This window comes from Oncorhynchus gorbuscha, linkage group LG02 (genome assembly GCF_021184085.1).
Source record: "Oncorhynchus gorbuscha isolate QuinsamMale2020 ecotype Even-year linkage group LG02, OgorEven_v1.0, whole genome shotgun sequence".
In the NCBI taxonomy this organism is placed as follows: Eukaryota; Metazoa; Chordata; class Actinopteri; order Salmoniformes; family Salmonidae; genus Oncorhynchus; species Oncorhynchus gorbuscha.
The window spans coordinates 67346267-67368910 of NC_060174.1; the positions used below are offsets into that span (position 1 = coordinate 67346267).

Below are 22644 nucleotides of genomic sequence, written 5' to 3' on the forward strand. Positions count from 1 at the left end.
GTCTCTCAGGCTGATATTTGTTACTGTGTCCCTGGCTGCTTTGGGGTTTGTGCGCAGGCCACTTCTAGATAGATGGTAAAGTGTGGAATGGAGTCCTTGTAAGTTAGGGTACAATTGCTATATTCTATTATTCCCCCACCAGTTACAGTAAATTCACATAAGTTCACATAAGACTATGCTGATTGGATAATAGAGAACAAGCCAACACGTGTTCTTGTCATTCACTCCACAAAAAATGGTTGGATCCCTCTATCACATTATTTACTCACTTTGCATATCTGGGCTTTGGCATTTAAATTCTAACTGCACACCTTACCTTGTCTTTCATTTCACTCTCCTGCAGTCATGCTGGTAAGAGCCATGCAATTATCACCAGGCTGTTTGGTGTTGGCGTTCGCCCTGTTCCATAGTGCACCTCAAGCCACTGTGGTCGAGGACTTCAACCATGTAGAGTGATGCAAGAACTCCTTATATATGGGAACCCCACCACGGGGAATCATTAATGACAAACTGAAGAAGATCTGTCAGCGCTATGCCGACAAGCCACGCATTGTGACCTTGTACGACCCCCAGAAACGCATGCCTGTCTACTCAGCCTGCTCCTTCAAGAAGACAGAGGGAGAGCGGCGTGTGGACCACTCCTGAATGTATGAAACGCAGGTCGGTCAAACTGTTTATTGCTGTGTTTGTAAGTCTACTCCTCAAATCAAATCAAATCAAAAAAAATTATATAGCCCTTCGTACATCAGCTGATATCTCAAAGTGCTGTACAGAAACCCAGCCTAAAACCCCAAACAGCAAGCAATGCAGGTGTAGAAGCATGGTGGCTAGGAAAAACTCCCTAGAAAGGCCAAAACCTAGAAAGAAACCTAGAGAGGAACCAGGCTATGTGGGGTGGCCAGTCCTCTTCTGGCTGTGCCGGGTGGAGATTATAACAGAACATGGCCAAGATGTTCAAATGTTCATAAATGACCAGCATGGTCGTATAATAATAAGGCAGAACAGTTGAAATTGGAGCAGCAGCACGGTCAGGTGGACTGGGGACAGCAAGGAGTCATCATGTCAGGTAGTCCTGGGGCATGGTCCTAGGGCTCAGGTCAGTTGAAACTGGAGCAGCAGCACGGCCAGGTGGACTGGGGACAGCAAGGAGTTATCATGTCAGGTAGTCCTGGGGCATGGTCCTAGGGCTCAGGTCCTCCGAGAGAGAGAAAGAAAGAGAGGAGAGAATTAGAGAACGCACACTTAGATTCACACAGGACACCGAATAGGACAGGAGAAGTACTCCAGATATAACAAACTGACCCTAGCCCCCCGACACATAAACTACTGCAGCATAAATACTGGAGGCTGAGACAGGAGGGGTCAGGAGACACTGTGGCCCCATCCGAGGACACCCCCAGACAGGGCCAAACAGGGAGGATATAACCCCACCCACTTTGCCAAAGCACAGCCCCCACACAACTAGAGGGATATCTTCAACCACCAATTTACCATCCTGAGACAAGGCTGAGTATAGCCCACAAAGATCTCCGCCATGGCACAACCCAAGGGGGGCGCCAACCCAGACAGGATGACCACATTAGTGAATCAACCCACTCAGGTGACGCACCCCTTCCAGGGACGGCATGAGAGCCCCAGTAAGCCAGTGACTCAGCCCCTGTAATAGGGTTAGAGGCAGAGAATCCCAGTGGAAAGAGGGGAACCGGCCAGGCAGAGACAGCAAGGGCGGTTCGTTGCTCCAGAGCCTTTCCGTTCACCTTCCCACTCCTGGGCCAGACTACACTAAATCATATGACCCACTGAAGAGATGAGTCTTCAGTAAAGACTTTGAGGCCGAGTTTGCGTCTCTGACATGGGTAGGCGGACCGTTCCATAAAAATGGAGCTCTATAGGAGAAAGCCCTGCCTCCAGCTGTTTGCTTAAATTCTAGAGACAATTAGGAGGCCTGCGTCTTGTGACCGTAGCGTACGTGTAGGTATGTACGGCAGGACCAAATCAGAGAGATAGGTAGGAGCAAGCCCATGTAATGCTTTGTAGGTTAGCAGTAAAACCTTGAAATCAGCCCTTGCTTTGACAGGAAGGCAGTATAGAGAGGCTAGCACTGGAGTAATATGATCCATTTTTTGGTTCTAGACAGGATTCTAGCAGCCATATTTAGCACCAACTGAAGTTTATTTAGTGCTTTATCTGGGTAGCCGGAAAGTAGAGCATTGCAGTAGTCTAACCTAGAAGTGACAAAAGCATGGATTAACTTTTCTGCATCATTTTTGGACAGAAAGTTTCTGATTTTTGCAATGTTACGTAGAGGGGAAAAAAGCTGTCCTTGAAATGGTCAAAAGAGAGATCAGGGTCCAGAGTAACGCCGAGGTCCTTCACAGTTTTATTTGAGACGACTGTACAACCATTAAGATTAATTGTCAGATTCAACAGAAGATCTCTTTGTTTCTTGGGACCTAGAACAAGCATCTCTGTTTTGTCCGAGTTTTAAAGTAGAAAGTTTGCAGCCATCCACTTCCTTATGTCTGAAACACATGCTTCTAGCAAGGGCAATTTTGGGGCTTCACCATGTTTCATTGAAATGTACAGCTGTGTGTCATCCGCATAGCAGTGAAAGTTACATTATGTTTTCGAATAACATCCCCAAGAGGTAAAATATATAGTGAAAACAATAGTGGTCCTAAAACGGAACCTTGAGGAACACCGAAATTTACAGTTGATTTGTCAGAGGACAAACCATTCACAGAGACAAACTGATATCTTTCCGACAGATAAGATCTAAACCAGGCCAGAACATGTCCGTGTAGACCAATTTGGGTTTCCAATCTCTCCAAAAGAATGTGGTGATCGATGGTATCAAAAGCAGCACTAAGGTCTAGGAGCACGAGGACAGATGCAGAGCCTCGGTCCGATGCCATTAAAATGTCATTTACCACCTTCACAAGTGCCGTCTCAGTGCTATGATGGGGTCTAAAACCAGACTGAAGCATTGCGTATACATTGTTTGTCTTCAGGAAGGCAGTGAGTTGCTGCGCAACAGCCTTTTCAAAAAAATTTGAGAGGAATGGAAGATTCGATATAGGCTGATAGTTTTTTATATTTTCTGGGTCAAGGTTTGGCTTTTTCAAGAGAGGCTTTATTACTGACACTTTTAGTGAGTTTGGTACACATCCGGTGGATAGAGAGCCGTTCATTATGTTCAACATAGGAGTGCCAAGCACAGGAAGCAGCTCTTTCAGTAGTTTAGTTGGAATAGGGTCCAGTATGCAGCTTGAAGTTTTAGAGGCCATGATTATTTTCATCATTGTGTCAAGAGATATAGTACTAAATCAATTGAGCGTCTCTCTTGATCCTAGGTCCCGGGAGAGTTGTGCAGACTCGGGACAACTGAGCTTTGAAGGAATATGCTAATTTAAAGAGGAGTCCGTAATTTGTTTTCTAATAATCATAATCTTTTCCTCAAAGAAGTTAATGAATTTATCACTGCTAAAGTGAAAGTCATCCTCTCTTGGGGAATGCTGCTTTTTAGTTAGCTTTGCGACAGTATCAAAAAGGAATTTCGGATTGTTCTTATTTTCCTCAATTAAGTTAGAAAAATAGGATGATCGAGCAGCAGTAAGCCTCTTCGGTACTGCACGCTACTGTCTCTCCAAGCTAGTCTGAAGACTTCCAGTTTGGTTTGGCGCCATTTCCGTTCCAATTTTCTGGAAGCTTGCTTCAGAGCTCGGTTATTTTCTGTGTACCAGGGAGCTAGTTTCTTATGAGAAATGTTTTTAGTTTTTAGGGGTGCAACTGCATCTAGGGTATTGTGCAAGGTTAAATTGAGTTCCTCAGTTAGGTGGTTAACTGATTTTTGTCCTCTGGCGTCCTTGGGTAGACAGAGGGAATCTGGAAGGACATCAAGGAATCTTTGTGTTGTCTGTGAATTTATAGCACGACTTTTAATGTTCCTTGATTGGGGTCTGAGCAGATTATTTGTTGCAATTGCAAACGTAATAAAATAGTGGTCCGATAGTCCAGGATTATGAGGAAAAACATTAAGATCCACAACATTTATTCCATGGGACAAAACTAGGTCCAGCGTATGACTGTGACAGTGAGTGGGTCCAGAGACATGTTGAACAAAACCCACTGAGTTGATGATGGCTCCGAAAGCCTTTTGGAGTGGGTCTGTGGACTTTTCCATGTGAATATTAAAGTCACCAAAATTAGAATATTATCTGGTATGACTACAAGGTCCAATAGGAATTCAGGGAACTCAGTGAGGAACACTGTATATGGCCCAGGAGGCCTGTAAACAGTAGATATAAAAAGTGATTGAGTAGGCTGCATAGATTTCATGACTAGAAGCTCAAAAGACGAAAACGTCATTTTTTTTTGTAAATTGAAATTTGCTATCGTAAATGTTAGCAACATCTCCGCCTTTGCGGGATGCACGGGGGATATGGTCACTAGTGTAGCCAGGAGGTGAGGCCTCATTTAACACAGTAAATTCATCAGGCTTAAGCCATGTTTCAGTCAGGCCAATCACATCAAGATTATGATCAGTGATTAGTTCATTGACTATAATTGCCTTTGAAGTAAGGGATCTAACATTAAGTAGCCCTATTTTGAGATATGAGGTATTATGATTTCTTTCAATAATGACAGTAATGGAGGTGGTCTTTATCCTAGTGAGATTGCAAAGGCAAACACCGCCATGTTTAGTTTTGCCCAACCTAGGTCGAGGCACAGACACGGTCTCAATGCTGACTACACTGACTGTGCTAGTGGCAGACTCCACTATGCTGGCAGGCTGGCTAACAGCCTGCTGCCTGGCCTGCACCCTATTTCATTGTGGAGCTAGAGGAGTTAGAGCCCTGTCTATGTTGGTAGATAAGATGAGAGCACCCCTCCAGCTAGAATGGAGTCCGTCACTCCTCAGCAGGTCAGGCTTGGTCCTGTTTGTGGGTGAGTCCCAGAAAGAGGGCCAATTATCTACAAATTCTATCTTTTGGGAGGGGCAGAAAACAGTTTTCAACCAGCGATTGAGTTGTGAGACTGCTGTAGAGCTCATCACTCCCCCCTAACTGGGAGGGGGCCAGAGACAATTACTCGATGCCGACACATCTTTCGAGCTGATTTACACGCAGAAGCTATGTTGCGCTTGGTGATCTCTGACTGTTTCATCCTAACATCGTTGGTGCAGACGTGGATAACAATATCTCTATACTCTCTACACTCGCCAGTTTTAGCTTTAGCCAGCACCATCTTCAGATTAGCCTTAACGTCGGTAGCCCTGCCCCCTGGTAAACAGTGTATGATCGCTGGATGTTTCGTTTTAAGTCTAATACTGCAGGTAATGGAGTCGCCAATGACTAGAGTTTTCAATTTATCAGAGCTAATGGTGGGAAGCTTCGGCGTCTCAGACCCCGTAACGAGAGGAGTAGAGACCAGAGAAGACTCGGCCTCTGACTCCGACTAGCTGCTTAATGGGGAAAACCGGTTGACAGTTTCTGTCGGCTGAATGAGCGACACCGGTTGAGCATTCCTACAGCATTTCCTTCCAGAAACCATGAGAAAGTTGTCCGGCTGCGGGGACTGTGCCAGGGGATTTATACTACTATCTGTACTTACTGGTGGCACAGACGCTGTTTCATCCTTTCCTACACTGAAATTACCCTTGCCTAACGATTGCGTCTGAAGCTGGGCTTGTAGCACAGCTATCCTCGCCGTAAGGCGAGTACAGCGACTGCAATTAGAAGGCATCATGTTAATGTTACTACTTAGCTTTGGTTGTTGGAGGTCCTGACGAATCGTGTCCAGATAAAACGTCCGGAGTGAAAAAGTTGAGGGGAAAAAAAATAAAATATATATATATATATATAAACAGTAATTAAAAAGTAAAAACCGTAAAGTTGTCAGGTAGCAAAAAACCTTATGTTTGTCCCATCGGAAAATGTTTGTAATTTCAAGTCCCTATTCTGCAGAGACCGGAGTTGAGCTGTTACACCGGTTAAATGTTTGATAGAAGCCTTCCCTGAACACTGTAGCTTCTTTCCCTTTGTATCAGAATTCAGGATAAGACGCAGATGCAGACAGATTGGAAACAAGGTCTGTGGGACATAGGTTTAATCCTAAGCAGACGAAAAGTGGGTACGGGGCAACAGAAGACAAACATCAGAAGGGCTAAGAATCTTGGAGATTGGGAAAGGGCCGATAAAACGGGGGGAAAGTTTGCGGGACTCTGGGCCGAGGGCATGCTGACCTCTTGCTCCAGGAAGAGCGGGGGCTGATATACCAGGGAACACACAAAAGGCATGTGACCAGCGGCTGAGCAGGGGAGGGTGTTGCGGGCGTACTCTACCCACATGAGCTGCTGGCTCCAGGTGGTGGGGTTGGCAGAGACAAGGCAGCGAAGAGTCATGTCCAGGTCCTGATTGGCTCGCTCCAACTGGCCATTAGACCCGGAGGACAGGCTGGCCTTCCAGAACCGGAACGAGAACAGAGGATCCTGGTCGGAGACCATGTCCACTGGAAGTCCATGGATCCGGAAGACGTGCTGCACCATGAGCTGGGCCGTCTCCTTGGCTGAGGGTAGCTTGGGAAGAGGAATGGAATGGGTGGCTTTGGAAAACCAGTCCACCATGGTAAGGATAACAGTGTTGCCATCAGACAGGGGGTGACCCGTGATGAAGGCCAGGGATATACGTGACCAGGACCATTGAGGGACAAGAAGTAGTTGCAGGAGGTCAGCCGGTGCTTGCTGAGGAATCTTATTCTGGTTACACACGTGCAGGCTGCGACGAACACAGATACGTCAGGAACCAAAGTGGGTTATCAAAAACATTGTTGTACAAAAGCCTGGGTCTGAATGAGCCCATTCCAGAACTTGGGAAAGGGCAGAGTCCAGGACAAACATCCAGTTAGCCGTACCCCCCCCCCCCCCCCCCCCCGGGAACGCTGTGCTTCACAGATCTGGTTCTCTATACCCCAGATGAGTGCAGCCGTGAGACAATAGATAGGGAGTATGGTCTCGGTGTCCGATGGTGTAGCAACGGGGCTATAGAGGCATGTCAGTGCGTCCGGCTTCACATTCTTGGAACTCGGGCGGTAGGAGATGGTGAAGTTGGAATGGGTGAATAACAGGGCCCATCGAGTTTGCCTGGAGTTCAGGCGCTTGGCGGTGCGGAGATATTCTAGGTTCTTGTGATCTGTCCACACCATGAATGGGTGTTCCGCCCCCTCTAACCAGTGCCTCCACTCCTCCAATGACATATTCACAGCAAGTAGCTCATGGTTACCCACGTCGTAATTCCTTTCCATGATGTTGAGACAATGGGAGAGGACAGGACAGACCCCACTTCGACATCTGAAGCGTCGACCTCCACCACAAACCGCCAGGACGGATCCGGGTGGATTAGGATAGGGGCAGTAGTGCATTTCTCTTGAGGTCCAAGAACACCTGGTCTGCAACTGGAGACCACTTAAACGGGACCTTGGGAGAGGTGAGTGCTGAAAGGGGGGGATCCAGGGTTGTGTAGCCCCGGATTAACCGGCGGTAGAAATGGGTAGTGTTCTCTGTGTAGTGTTCACCAGATAGGCTGTAAATTAGGTTTCGCGTTCCGTTTGTTTTTTTGTATTTATTAGTTATTTCATGTATCGTTCCGTTTTTCTTCATTAAAGACATGAGTAACCACCACGCTGCATTTTGGTCCGACTCTCTTTCAACAAACAAAGAACGCCGTTACAGAATCACCCACCACACACGGACCGAGTGGCGTGGTAACAGGCAGCGACAGCAGGAGCAGCAAAAGGAGGCACTTACGATAGCTGAGAGACGCTGTTATGAGGACGTTGGAGTATAGAGGTATGGAGTATACGACGTGGGAAGAAATAGACAGGTGGGCGGTCGACCCAGAGAGAGTACCGGAGCCCGCCTGGGATTCGCTGGAGCAGTGCGAAGAGGGCTATAGGAGAATGGAGTCGAAGAGAAAAACACGGTTGGCAAGGAAGCCCGAAAAGCAGCCCCAAAAATGTATTGGGGGGGCTCAGAGGGAGAGTGGCTGAGTCAGGAGATAGACCTGAGCCAACTCTCCTTGTTAATCGTGAAGAGCCAAGGAGGAGGCCAGAACCAGAGCGGGTTTTAGAGGTGAGCGAAGCAGAGACTGTGAGGGAGTTAATGGGGAAGGTGGAGTGGAGAGTAATGAGGGAGTTGATAGCTTGGTGCGTTAGGTACAAGATTCATCCGACGGAGCGTGTCGGGGATTTGATGGCACCTGGGTTAGCGCTCCATACTCGTCCTGAGGTGCGTGTTAGTCGGCTGGTGAAAAATATGCCAGCCTCACGCACTAGGCCTCCTGTGTACCTACCTAGCATTGCACGTCCTGTGCCAGTCCTGCTCTCAGGCTCTCCAGTACACCTTCACGGTCCAGTCCATCCTGTGCCACCTTCACACACCAGTCCTCCGGTAGCAGCTCCCCGCACCAGGCTTCCTGTGCGTGTCCTCGATCCAGTAGCACCAGTTCCAGCACCACGCACCAGGCCTTCAGTGCGCCTCGCCTGTTCAGCACAGCCAGAGCCTTCCTTCCCTCCTGTGCTGTAGGAGTATCCCGCCTGTTCAGCGCTATCAGAGCCTTCCTCGTCTACAGCGCTGCCGGAGCCTCCTGCCTGTTCGGAGCAGCCTGAGCTGTCAGTCTGCATGAAGCAGCCTGAGCTGTCAGTCTGCATGAAGCAGCCTGAGATGTCAGTCTGCATGAAGCAGCCAGAGATGTCAGTCTGTATGAAGCAGCCAGAGCTGTCAGTCTGCATGAAGCAGCCAGAGCTGTCAGTCTACAAAGAGCTGTCAGTCTGCAAGGAGCTGCCAGTCTGCAAGGAGCTGCCAGTCTGCAAGGAGCTGCCAGTCTGCAAGGAGCTGTCAGCCTGCATGGAGCAGCCAGAGCTGTCAGTCTGCATAGAGCAGCCAGAGCTGTCAGTCTGCATGAAGCAGCCAGAGCTGCCAGTCTGCAAAGAGCTGTCAGTCTGCAAGGAGCAGCCAGTCTGCAAGGAGCTACCAGTCTGCAAGGAGCTGTCAGTCTGCAAGGAGCTGTCAGCCTGCATGGAGCAGCCAGAGCTGTCAGTCTGCAAGGAGCTGCCAGTCTGCAGGGAGCTGCCAGTCTGCAAGGTGCTGCCAGCCTGCATGGAGCAGCCAGAGCTGTCAGTCTACTTGATGCAGCCAGAGCTGCCAGTCTGCATGGAGCAGCCAGAGCTGTCAGTCTGGATAGAGCAGCTAGATCTGCCAGTCAGCCATGATCTTCTTGATCTGCCAGTCAACCAGATTCTTCCAGATCTGCCAGTCAACCAATCTCTTCCAGATCTGCCAGTAAACCAGAATCTTCCAGATCCGCCAGCCAGCCAGGATCTACCAGAGTCTACTACCTGCCTGAGCTTCATCTCAGTACTGGGCTTCCTCTCAGTACTGTGCTTCCTCTCAGTACTGGGCTTTCTCTCAGTCCCAGGCTTCCCCTCAGTCCCGGGCTTCCCCTCAGTCCCGGGCTGCCCCTCAGTCCCGGGCTGCCCCTCAGTCCCGGGCTGCCCCTCAGTCCCGAGCTGCCCCTCAGTCCCGAGCTGCCCCTCAGTCCCGAGCTGCCTCAGTCCCGAGCTACCCCTTAGTCCCGAGCTGCCCCTCAGTCCCGAGCTGCCCCTCAGTTCAGTGGGGTTCTGGGTGAGGACTATTAGGCCATGGTCGGCAGCGAGGGTGGATTATCCCAGGACGCGAAGGGGATGAACTATGACATTAATGGAGTGGGGTCCACGTCCCGACCCGGATGGACGTGGACCAGAATCTGCAGATCCCCTATGACAACTGCATCTCCCCCTCTCCTCTTCCTCTGTATCTCCACCGCACCATATAAGAGCTCCTCAACAACGCTCACACACGCCTACTCTGTGTGCACAAGGGTTTACAACTATCTCCATAGATCTACTATTATGTGCTTATTATAATGATTAAGCATGTATTTTTAATATAACAATTATATAGTACTTGTGATGCTTTGGCAAAGCTTTCATTATCAAAGATCTGCTTTGCAAATGACTTCCCTTGTAGTGTAATTGTTCCTCCATTCTCTGTATTTGTAGCATTCTTTATTGATCTGCCCCTTTATAAATCAGCTCAGTGACATTCAGACACAATGGTTCAGTGTGTCAGCCATTCATGGAGAGGTGTTATCGGCTCACATTTGGCAAAAGTGGCTGTAAAATGGATACCATCAAAGGTAGTTCTGAGCTGTAAAGGACATCTTCTTTGACTAAAATAAATTAGTTATTTGACTTCCAGGTGCCATGTTTTACTGTTTCAACCAGTCACACACAATGTTACAGTATAAAGCATAATAATTTAGGGTCACAATTATGAAAACGGTGTAATTACAATTATTGATACATCCATAGACGGGGTGGTTGTTTAGAAACAAAACCAACGCGTGCTCAACTATGGGGCAAAGCAGATGGAGCTGGCTTAGACTGTTGACAACATGAAAACTATGTTGTCTCCAAATTTTGGGGGAAAACATAAATACATTTACACAATGAGCACTTGTTGTCTCTCAAATACATTGTTACTCCCTGACGAAGGCCATGCAGCTATGAGGAATTATTGAATATTATCTGCTGTTGGCTTGTGTGGATGTATGTGTTATGCAACATAGCTGACTTGAAACATTGTTAACAGTTTCAGGGCCATGGGCCTTTCTCATGATGAAAAAATACAGAATGACATGAAGACAGGAACTGTGCAATGAGTTGGGGGGGGCACATTCAGAACGTAGTGTTGCGAGAACAAACGGTCTTTTCTTAGATAACAGGAGCCAGGTGCCTGATAACTGTATATTCTACACGGCTACAAAGACTGACCGCTGAAGTGCTTAGGGGGCTGGGACCAGCCTCTGCACCAAAAATCAACGATAGGCTGGGTGAGTCTAAACCACGTCCAGTCTCTACTCTGTCAGGCCAGCTCGGAAGCAGGAACTACCTCTGTCAGAGTATATTTATAATATCTTTGTCAGGAACAAGTCAGTTCTCTGTTTGCCCTGCAAGGTGGGACAGAGAGCCCGTATATTTACCACTTATTGCTTAGCTAAAAAAAAATACATAGCATACAATCGGTGACTCATTGTCATATTTATCCTGATACCAGATTCACGCAACCCTAACAATTGGTGACCCCGAACGTGTTCTGGTGAAGGACTTCGCTGGACATTGGCGTGCCAGCCAATTGGCCGTTACTGTCGTCAGACGGTGTCTCTCACAAAAAGACCGGACTACCAAAAAGGTAAGCAGACACCTATTGTGAAAAAACTAAAGTTCTGCATATTGGCATTATCCAAATTTATTTTGTGAGAATACCTGTTTAACGTAAGTTACCAAATTATAATTCCCTTATACCTAGTCTAAAAATATTATAACAATATAGACAAAACTGTGGTGAATGCAATTTTAATTGGTCATCGCTATTTTGCAATGTGTAAATGAAATGTACTTGTATGAGTGGATAGTCAGGGACTACATGTTATGAATGCGAATACATGGAAATAGTCAGGGACTATTAGGGGTAAATTACCATATGATAATGAATGCAATGTACTAGATAGGTCAGGGACCTGTTGGTTTGCATGTGGGTGGGTCGGCGTACCTACTAGTGTGAGTGTGGGGGAACGGCAATATAACAGATAAATACAGGTCAGGGACCTGGGTTATATTGGAAGTAAGATAAGTTCGCCGAGTGACTGTGGTACATTGGGTATTAAGTCAGGGTACTAATACCATTTGTGAATGACCTAAGGGGTTAAAGAAGTGTCGGGGACACAGTTCATATGGAATAATTGACCTAGCGTATGATAGTACATTGAATATTGCAGTCAGGGACTGAATATTCCTAGGGGACCCACATTGCAGGATTGAGTGTGTTGAGAAATAAGGTAGATTTATTTTGCTTTTTAAATTAATTTACACAAGTATACACAGACATATGTACTAAAATGTTATTAGAAATAGAAAAGGTACTGAAAACGTTGATGTCCACGTATGTTTGCAGGTTTGAGTGATTCAACCGTGTGTGTTTCCAGGTTTGAGTGATTCAAACTGATGTATGTTTCCAGGTTTGAGTGATTCAAACTGATGTATGTTTCCAGGTTTGAGTGATTCAAGCTGATGTATGTTTGCAGGTTTGAGTGATTCAAACTGATGTATGTTTCCAGGTTTGAGTGATTCAAACTGATGTATGTTTCCAGGTTTGAGTGATTCAAATTGATGTATGTTTCCAGGTTTGAGTGATTCAAACTGATGTATGTTTGCAGGTTTGAGTGATTCGAACTGATGTATGTTTGCAGGTTTGAGTGATTCGAACTGATGTATGTTTGCAGGTTTGAGTGATTCAAACTGATGTATGTTTGCAGGTTTGAGTGATTCGAACTGATGTATGTTTGCAGGTTTGAGTGATTCGAACTGATGTATGATTGCAGGTTTGAGTGATTCAAACTGATGTATGTTTCCAGGTTTGAGTGATTCAAACTGATGTATGTTTCCAGGTTTGAGTGATTCAAACTGATGTATGTTTCCAGGTTTGAGTGATTCAAACTGATGTATGTTTGCAGGTTTGAGTGATTCAAACTGATGTATGTTTGCAGGTTTGAGTGATTCAAACTGATGTATGTTTGCAGGTTTGAGTGATTCAAACTGATGTATGTTTGCAGGTTTGAGTGATTCAAACTGATGTATGTTTGCAGGTTTGAGTGATTCAAACTGATGTATGTTTGCAGGTTTGAGTGATTCAAACTGATGTATGTTTGCAGGTTTGAGTGATTCAAACTGATGTATGTTGCAGGTTTGAGTGATTCAAACTGATGTATGTTTGCAGGTTTGAGTGATTCAAACTGATGTATGTTTGCAGGTTTGAGTGATTCAAACTGATGTATGTTTGCAGGTTTGAGTGATTCAAACTGATGTATGTTTGCAGGTTTGAGTGATTCAAACTGATGTATGTTTGCAGGTTTGAGTGATTCAAACTGATGTATGTTTGCAGGTTTGAGTGATTCAAACTGATGTATGTTTGCAGGTTTGAGTGATTCAAACTGATGTATGTTTGCAGGTTTGAGTGATTCGAACTGATGTATGATTGAAGGTTTGAGTGATTCAAACTGATGTATGTTTGCAGGTTTGAGAGAGTCGAACCGTATGATTGTAGTACATTAGGTACTAAGTCGACGTACTAATACCAAGTTTGTATGACCTTCGGGTAAATAACAGGTGTGAGACCTAGGTTATGTTTTAAAACGGTAAAGGAGAAGTGCACGGTGTTTACTAGACAGTGGCTAGATTGGGACACATTCTAAGGCAGCACACAATTGAACCTGATCATTTCTATTGTATTCAAATTAAAACAAGTAATTGAAATACATTAGACAATGGCTAATCAGGAGGCAGAGAAGGTATTGAAAACATTGAAATCAGCATTAGAGACCAATGGAGGGAAAAGATTGGAGAAAGAAAGGAGAAAGATGATACAGAAGATGGATAGAAGAGGGCAGTATTGCCGCGCCCAACGGGCTGGGCTGCCAGTCGACGGGAGCCTGGTAGAGTGGAAACAGGGAGGTGAGCCGAGTCAGGGTCAAATCAAGGAAGAAATGGAGAAGGCTAAATTGAAGGAACGCATAGGACTGGCTAGGCTGGAAAAACTCAAGAAAATGTGCACGGATGAAAACCCACCAAAACCACAGGGAGGTAGACTATACCCGGAACTCCCTAAAGCGCCACCACCCTATGATAGTCCACGAATAATGGCACCCGTACTGGATCTCTCAGCCACAGTAAACTACCACAAAAGACCAGATGATGGCAGCAGTGGACAAGAATGGTGCCTGGCGTCAGAGGGAAGAAAAGAGGAAATACAGGCTCTGGTGGAAGCTGCCAGAGAGCTGAGCAGAGGAGTGGCTGAACTGAGTAAAGTACAGATGGAAGGAGGAAATATGAGCGTAGACAGCAGGAGTGAAAGTGGATCCTCTGATAATGGAATCAGATGGACTGAGACAAGCCTAACAAATACCCAAGAGGAAGAAGAGGAGGGGAGGAGAGTATGGAATGAACTCCAAGACAAACGCAGAAAGGAGGAGGGAGCAGTGAAAATACTGGAACGGAACCTGAAAGACATGGAATGGATTGAAATAAGGCGTAAGGAACAGACTAAGCTGAATCAATGCACACCGACATCAGGGCCAGGTGTACATTTCATCAGGCTGGGTACGCACAGCCAAGGAACAGAGGAATATGAAGATGGTGAAGACACCCCGGGTTGGGCCCCCACAGTGTGAGCTTGACCAAAGATTCATCTGTGGTGGGATGTTTGCCATAAAGACTCCATTTGATCAATACCGCAATGGGATGTGGACTGCCATCAGTTGGAAATACCCCACTCAACCCAGGCCTCAGTTGATGAAATCATTGACCCTAAAAGAGGATGAAACTGTGCCGGTTTGTATGAAAAAAGCCAGGATCCTGTGGAGACAGGCCTGGAATGCTGAGCCAGATAAGAATGAGATGAAACATATATTTCTGGAACAGTGCATGAAAGGGCTGCCGGACCAGGTGCGCACAAGAGTGTGAAAAAGTGGTGGGGATCACTGCGAAGAATGTGATGGAATTCACTGAGATTGCTCAACACCATGTGGAGCGATGGAGAGGAGGAAAAGGAAGGAAGAGGATGAATTAAAGCAACTACAGAAGAAAGTCTTGAAGAAGCAACTGGCAGAGGATAAGCCAGCAAAACAGATGCCTCTAACCGGCACTCCTCAACCTGCACCACAACCTTCTAGAGCCAACACCAGTGACACTGTTACCTGCTGTGGTGCAGACTATGGCGTGATTGATGACACCTCAAAGGAACCACCTTCTACAGGATGGCCAAGCTACAATCAAGATCCAGACAGAGGGGCTAACCTCACCTGTTATAGATGTGGAGGTTATGGTCACTGGGCACGGAGTTGTGGGCAGTCATCGGGAGCAGTCCGGAGAAGAGGTAGGGGACCTTTTGGAACCCAAAGGGGAAGAGGCCAATAGGGGACACGCAGGAACTCAGAGAGCTGGGAGGGTCAGAGAGGGGGTTCACAAGGTCAACAATACCAACAACCACAATGGATTGCAGGTTAACTTTATTTGGAGAAAGATTGACTGAGTTACATGAAACATCGAGTAAATTTAAAACTAATGATTGGAGGGAGTACAATTCCATTTTCCCAGAGACATGATATCTTATAGGGTACACTCACATATGGAATATTCAAGTTTTTATTTTCTGAGTTTAAATAGGTGAAATCTTTTGATAAAGGAATGTTTGCTGTGTCTGTCAGTGTAGTGTCCAGAGCATGGAGGCACTACTAGGAGACAGGCCAGTACATCAGGAGACGTGGAGGAGGCCGTAGGAGGGCAACAACCCAGCAGCAGGACCGCTACCTCCGTCTTTGTGCAAGGAGGAGCAGGAGGAGTACTGCCAGAGCCCTGCAAAATGACCTCCAGCAGGCCACAAATGTACATGTGACTGCTCAAACGGTCAGAAACAGACTCCATGAGGGTGGTATGAGGGCCTGGCGTCCACAGGTGGGGGTTGTGCTTACAGCCCAACACCGTGCAGGACGTTTGGCATTTGCCAGAGAACACCAAGATTGGCAAATTCGCCACTGGCGCCCTGTGCTCTTCACAGATGAAAGCAGGTTCACACTGAGCGCATGTGACAGACGTGACAGTCTGGAGACGCCGTGGAGTACGTTCTGCTGCTTGCAACATTCTCCAGCATGACCGGTTTGGCGGTGGGTCAGTAATGGTGTGGGGTGGCATTTCTTTGGGGGGACGCACAGCCCTCCATGTGCTCGCCAGAGGTAGCCTGACTGCCATTAGGTACCGATATGAGATCCTCAGACCCCTTGTGAGACCATATGCTGGTGCGGTTGGCCCTGGGTTCCTCCTAATGCAAGACAATGCTAGACCTCATGTGGCTGGAGGAAGGCATTGATGCTATGGACTGGCCCGCCCGTTCCCCAGACCTGAATCCAATTGAGCACATCTGGGACATCATGTCTCGCTCCATCCACTAGCGCCACGGTTGCACCACAGACTGTCCAGGAGTTGGCAGATGCTTTTGTCCAGGTCTGGAGGAGATCCCTCAGGAGACCATCCGCATCAGGAGCATGCCCAGGCATTGTAGGGAGGTCATACAGGCACGTGGAGGCCACACACACTACTGAGCCTCATTTAGACTTGTTTTAAGGACATTACATCAAAGTTGGATCAGCCTGTAGTGTGGTTTTCCACTTTAATTTTGAGTGTGACTCCAAATCCAGACCTCCATGGGTTGATAAATTTGATTTCCATTGATAATTTTTGTGTGATTTCAACTAGCACATTCAACTATGTAAAGAAAAAAGTATTTAATAAGAATATTTCATTCATTCAGATATAGGATGTGTTATTTTAGTGTTCCCTTTATTTTTTTGAACAGTGTAGTAAGAAACACTTCTTTGGAGGGATGGTATGACTTATGACCTCCATTGTAACCTTCCTTTGTGGTCTGATCAGCCTCATTGGAAAGCCATTTGGATGGAGAATCTAGGGTCATTTGCAATACTGATATTAAGGTAATTTAATACAAAAAGGCAGTGAAATTTACATTATAGTGTCATCATATTTTCTCTGATGAATGTGGTGTGAAAATGAGTTTGGTTTTAACACCTGTGTATAGGAGGGTGCCAGTGTACCTGTGTAATGGGGGAGGGTGTCTGTATGGGGATTACATGATAACCAATTTGGGACAGTCTTGGGATTGGAGAAGAGGGTATCCTTATAGCATAGGGCATCCCACAAAGGTGGATAGGTTTTCCATGATATGGGGGAAACCTGGGAGCACTGTTGGACTCTGTAAAGGCGATGAAATCCTACGAACCATTAAGTCCATTAAGCTTTCTGATGCAGGAACCTATACCCTTGGTCTGGAAAGGGATGGGGCTGACACGATGGGTGTGTTCCCTGTAAAGGTGCTGCTGAGGCCACAGAGGTCCCAGATGAACCAGAGCCAGACCCAGACACACTCCTCCACCACTCCAAGCCCAACCCTGCCTCCACCAACCAAATTAGCAAACCCTATCCAGGTAATTAATGTTAATGATATCACAGATAGCGACCAATTGGGTACTGAAATTGGATATTGACGTTAGGGAAATATGTGGTTGGCATACATGCGATATACTGCCAAGACATTACAAAGGAAGGACTGTGTTATTTGTGGCCATACTAGGCCTGTATTGGCTACTCATCCATTTGCCTTGGAAAGGGGGAAGGATGGTGGAGTTTTTACCATGTTAAACCCAACTCCACCCTTTGTAAGACTCTGTCTCTAGTGTTCCTGGAAGTCCCTCCTCAAAAGGCTCCATGGGGTGTTAAGACGTACGGAGGTAACTACAGTTGCATCACTGATACAGGTAGGGGTTTTGACTATGGGCGGTTGCCTGCAGCAGATTGTAGTAATAACATAACCATTAATGCCACCGGGCCAGTGAAAGGCTTGAATCAAACCAAGGGTGTTGCTGATGTATGGTGGATGTGTGGCCCAAACAGGCATTTAACACCTGTTCTTAGAGGTAACTGGCAGGGTATGTGTGCTTTAGCCAGTCTGATAATACCACTAACCATTATCGAAGTTACAGCTAATCAGCTCCTGGGATCTACTATTTAAGCACCTAATGATGCTCACCCGTACTCCAGATATAAGCGTGATGCACCTTGGTCTGCGGAAACAGATAATATACATTTCAACCTACTGGGTGTGCCAGTAGGTGTTCCTCGGGAATTCCAGGACCTAAACAGGAATGATGGTTTATGGCATCTACTACCAATTCTTGGCCCCGCTATTGTGGATGCCAAACAGACCTCATGGATAAATGATATATACTATAATCAACAACGTTTTGTTAATTACACCCACACAACTCTTACTGGTATGGCTGAGCAATTGGAGGCTACTACCAGGACCGCCAGGCAGAATAGATTGACTTTAGATATGATCCTGGCCAGTCAGGGAGGGGTTTGCAAAATGTTTGGTGAACAATGTTGTACATTTATACCTAATAATACCAGTCCTGATGGGAGTATATCAAAAGCATTGGTTGGGTTGGACGAGCTTTCGGCATAAATGAAGGGTGTGGCTGGGGTGGAGGAGTCTGGCTGGATGTCTTGGATGGGGGTGTGGCTGGGTGAGTATGCATCACTGGTGGTTACTGGATTTCTGACCCTAATTATTGTATTTTTGTTATTGATGTGTTGTGCTGCTTGCATCATACCTTGTTTGAAGAAGTCTGTTACAGATGTGGTTCAGGCTTCAGGTATGATGCCCTTGCTTGATGCTCCTGAAGGAGATGCAGATACAGAATCTAACTTCCGGAGAAAGATGGGGCTGACTGAGGATGACCCCTGGTTTGCTGTGGGTGAGGTCGTGGAATGATAACTTCTTAAATACATAACGTGTACGATATAACTTGTCCTCTCTTATGTGAAAGTTTAGAGTCCCTGGGTGGCAAGGAGCCCACCTGGTACAGGATAAGAGTAGCTGAGAGGACCAGATGGTTTATAATAATGTTTTGCTTTGCTTTACTCTGTTTTCCATGACCAAAGTTTTATCCTATATCTAACATGTCAATAAACAATAAAGTTTTATCCTATTTTTGGTAAGTGACACCCTTGTGGGTGTCAAAAGGGGGAGACAAAAGCATATATCATTTGTTCATTTTTTTTTCTATTTTTCTTTGTTGATTTTTCTTTTCTGTGTTTCTGTAAAAAATAAAAAATAAACTTATTATTTTCATGAAATGCTATTAACATATTACTATGTTGGGACTGCTGAAATAAAGGATAATGAGTGACACCCTTGTGGGTGTCAAAAGGGGGAATCAAAAACAGTTTATATATATATGTTAATCAACAAAGGGACGTGCATCACTTCATATATTCACAAAATAAAGGTTTAAAGTTTCTGGGTTCATCAGCAACCTAGTATATCGGATGGTGTGGTTACACCCCTCGGGGGTGTAAAAAGGGGGATTATGAGGATTCTGTGTTATGCACTATAACCCGTTACCATATACAGTATGTGATTGAATATTATCTGCTGTTGGCTTGTGTGGATGTAGGTGTTATGCAACATGGCTGACTTGAAACATTGTTAACAGTTTCAGGGCCATGGGCCTTTCTCATGATGGAAAAATACAGAATGACATGAAGACAGGAACTGTGCAATGAGTTGGTGGGGCACATTCAGAATGTAGGTTGGATGGGGATTGTCACTGTACAGCTATTTTCAGGTCTCTCCAGATATGTTTGATTGGGTTCAAGTTCAGGCTCTGGCTGGGCCACTCAAGGACATTCAGAGACTTGTCATGAAGCCACTCCTGCGTTGTCTTGGCTGTATTCTTAGGGTCGTTGTCCTGTTGGAAGGTAAACCTTCGCCTCAGTCTGAGGTCCTGAGTGCTCTGGAGCAGGTTTTCATCAAGGATCTCTCTGCACATTGCTCCGTTCATCTTTCCCTCGATCCTGACTAGTCTCCCATTCCCTATTGCTAAAAAAACACAGTATGATGCTGCCACCACCATGCTTCACCGTAGGGATAGTGCCAGGTTTCCTCCAGACGTGATGCTTGGAATTCAGGCCAAAGAGTTCGATCTTCGTTTCATCAGACCAGAGAATCTTGTTTCTCATGATTTTAGTCCTTTAGGTGCCTTTTGGCAAACTCCAAGTGGGGTGCCGTGTGCCTTTTACCGAGGAGTGGCTTCCGTCAGGCCACTCTACCATAAAGGCCTGATTGGTGGAGTGCTACAGAGATGGTTGTCCTTCTGGAAGGATCTCCCATCTCCACAGAGGAACTCTGGAGCTCTGTCAGAGTGACCATCAGGTTCTTGTTCACCTCCCCGACTAAGGCCCTTCTCTCCCGATTGTTCAGATGGGCCAGGTGTTGGGTAGGGATCACAGCAGTGATTGAATGAGGGTGTGAGGTATGAATTGAGGTGTTCAGAGGCTTGACTTCAGTGCACGGCAGGGGTTGAGGTGTTCATAGGCTTCAGTGCAGGACAGGCTCATCATGGATGGATGGTGTTGGAGAAGAGCTCAACTCTTCCACTGAGGGCAGGACAGGATTTGACTGGGAAGACAAAAAACAATAACACAACACACTACACAGTTAGATGTGGTGTGGTGGAGGACTTTAACCATGTGGAGCACTGTAATGACTCCCCTACATGCTCAGCCCACCACGGAGCTACCTGGGGTGGCAGCAACTGGAAGAAGATATGCCAGCGCCTGGAGGACAAGCACTGATTTGTCACCCTTCTATGACCCCCGCAGACACATGCCCCTCTAATCTGCCTACACCTTCAAATGGTCTGACGGGGAGAAGTGCAAGGATCAGCCCTGAGGTGAGTTAAGGTCTGGGGACAGAGGGAAGATGATCATTGTAACACACACTATGACAATTCACAGTTCTACAACGTCAATTGTGTTCTTATATGAAGAAGACTATTCTGGTCCCTTAGAAATGGACTTATATATAAACTAAAGCTCATTGTCTTGATCAGAGAATGTGTGAGCCTTTGTTTCGCCCACACATTCCATAACTCACTATCTTCCTTTAGTAATAGCATGAATCCCAGCAGTAAATATAGAGCTCTTGAATTTCACCTAATTACAGCAGTAGGTTATAATTTAAAAGATAAGATAGTAGATCGGTAGACAGTCGGGCACTGCTTTCCCGCAGTTCTGCTAACGACGGCAAGAGCAGGTGTTCGGGTACAGATTGTAAGAAGCTCTGGTAAGCAGGTGCATGGGGTTTCTCGACTAGTGATTCCGAACAGATGGGAATTAAATCAGGAAGCCCCTTTGTTAAAGAAACAGACAATGTCACACAGCATACAGTCTGGTAAATAAAATCTTTGGCTTTGGAAAAAAAAGATGATTGAAACACTGAGTTTTCATCATTCCTGAAATGTTACATCTGCACACCCTGTACAAAACAATCTGTATCAATAGGTACCTGCCTCGCCGATAATCAAATTGATGACCTCTCTCTCTCTCTCTGCCCCTCTCTCTCTCTGCCTCTCTTTCTCTCTAGTTCTCTCTCTGCCACTCTTTCTCCTTCTAGCTGGCCTCCAGTAAAGCCAGTAGTAATATGGAGCCCTTCCCCCAGTCGGCCTAGATGCACATGCGTCTCATGGACAGTCAGGCGGTGCTGGATGACTTTGCAGATGTGACCCAGAACAAGAGAGGCCAACTGAACCCAGACCAGCACCAGTCTGAGCCCCTGGAAAAGGCAGCCACCTACACCCTGACCAACGTAGTGCCTTAGATCCGAGAGTTCAACACCGGCCCCTGGGCCCAGCATGAGGACCGCATCAGACAACACCTCAACAACTACTGCGGTGGAAATGCCTATGTCAACACCAGGAGTCACCTCGGCCGGGAACATGATCAGACGGTGACAACCAGGACTGTGTGGGCATACCAGAGTACATGTGTACGGCCTACTGCTGTCCAGACTATTACCACAATGCCCCCTACCTAGAGCGCTGCCGCCTCCCCGTGTTTGGGGCCTACGGCCTGAATGATAGGGTCAACAATGCTGTGGTAGAGGTGCCTATCAAGACCCTAGAGAAGTTTCTGAAGGGACGGATGGACGTGGACAAGAACTACCAGATATTCTACAATGAAAGTGTGCCTGATGACATGTAGCCATACTAGAAAATATTTTGTCTCTAGCTAAATGATGACAGACATAAAATCAAGGTTGTAGTATTGTGATGTGGATGCATTTATTCATACATACACTAGAGGGCGCTTCTGACAAACGTCTGTGGTCAAATGTTTCTTCATGTTTCTTTAATCTGCTTTGAAGCGACCTTTAATAGTTATGCGATTGTGAAGAAACGCATAAGACTGATGCAACAATGTAATTTCATTTGTGTTGATTGACAAAGAGCCGGGAGGTAGAATCGTGCTGTGCTTGGTGTAACATTCATCTATTACATTCAGGGGAGAATGACTACCCCTCACAAGTTGACCGACCGCGGTACTGCAGGTATTGTCTACAGAAAACAGGATACCCATTATACAGAATTGGGAAATGGCGATCTCCTTGGTCAATATTCATGGTATACAGTGCACTCGGAAAGTATTCAGACCCCTTGACTTTTTCCACATTTTGTTACGTTACAGCCATATTCTAAAATGGATTAAATAAAAATAAAAAATCCTCATCAAATCTACACACAATAGCTCATATTGACAGGAATATCTTATTTACATAAATATTCAGACCCCTTGCTATAAGTCTCGAAATTGAGATCAGGTGCCTCCTGTTTCCACTGATCATCGTTGAGGTGTTTCTACAACTTGAGTGGAGTCCACCTGTGGTAAATTCAATTGATTGGACATGACTTGGAAAGGCACACACCTGTCTATAGAAAGTACCACATTTGATAGTGCATGTCAGAGCAAAAACCAAGCCATGAGTTCGAAGGAATTGTCCATAGAGCTCAGAGACATGATTGTGTTGAGGCACAGATCTGGGCAAGGGCACCAAAAAATGTCTGCAGCATTGAAGGTCCC

The 22644-nt window shown here is 46.1% G+C and overlaps 1 pseudogene; it reads left to right on the forward strand.

The window, feature by feature from the left end:
- Positions 1-360: 360 nt before the first annotated feature.
- Positions 361-21791, forward strand: LOC123990552 (annotated as a pseudogene).
- The last annotated feature ends 853 nt before the right edge of the window (positions 21792-22644 follow it).